An 874-nucleotide genomic window follows, 5' to 3' on the forward strand; every position below is an offset into this window, starting at 1 on the left:
TACCATTTCGTAGTCCCACCAGCCATGGATAAAGGTTGCATTCAGAAAATCAGCAGATTGAATAGTCCTGATTTTAAGCCTGATGTGGTATCTCCTTTTCCTGGTTGAATGACTCCTTCTTAGTTCATGTACAGGTTCCACGTGAAGACAATTAAGTATTCTGAGCTTGCCATTCTTCTCAATGTTAACTGTAATTTGTTATGATCCACACAGTCAAAATCCATTGCACAGTCAATAAAACACAAGTAAACATCTTTCTGGCATTGTCTGCTTTCAGCTAAGATCTATCTGACATCAGCAATGGTATCTCTCTTTCTATGACCTCTTCTGGATCCAGTTTGAATTTCTGACAAGTCTTGGTCAATGGAGTTTGTGCTCAGGCATTTTTTGGGTAACCTTCAGCAATAATGATACTGTTGTTCTTGTTAGGTGCTGTTGAGTTGACTACAACTCTTAAGCAACCCTATGGTAATGGATCTTAACCCTGCCCTATCCTGTGCCAACCTCACCACCCTTAATATAGTCAAGCCCATTCTTGCAGTCACTGTGTTATCTACCTTGTTGAGGGTTTTACTTTCTTTCTCTGATTCACCACCTTTCCAAGCATGATGTTTTTTCCCCAATGACTGGCCCTTCCTAATAACATGCTCAAAAATATACAGGACAAAGTTTCACCATCCTGGCTTTCAAGGAGCACGTTGGTTATGCTTTCTCCAAGACCTATTTATCCTTTCGGTAGTTCGTGGAATATCCAGCCCTCTTCTCCAACACCACGACTCAAAGGCATCAATTCTTCTATCATCTTTAGTCATTGTCCAAATTTCAGATGCATAGCATGTAATTGAAAAAATCATGGCTTGAATTAGACACATTT

The sequence above is a fragment of the Elephantulus edwardii genome, unplaced genomic scaffold, assembly GCF_000299155.1.
Source record: "Elephantulus edwardii isolate Elephantulus edwardi_28Jun2011 unplaced genomic scaffold, EleEdw1.0 scaffold00041, whole genome shotgun sequence".
Taxonomy (NCBI): Eukaryota; Metazoa; Chordata; class Mammalia; order Macroscelidea; family Macroscelididae; genus Elephantulus; species Elephantulus edwardii.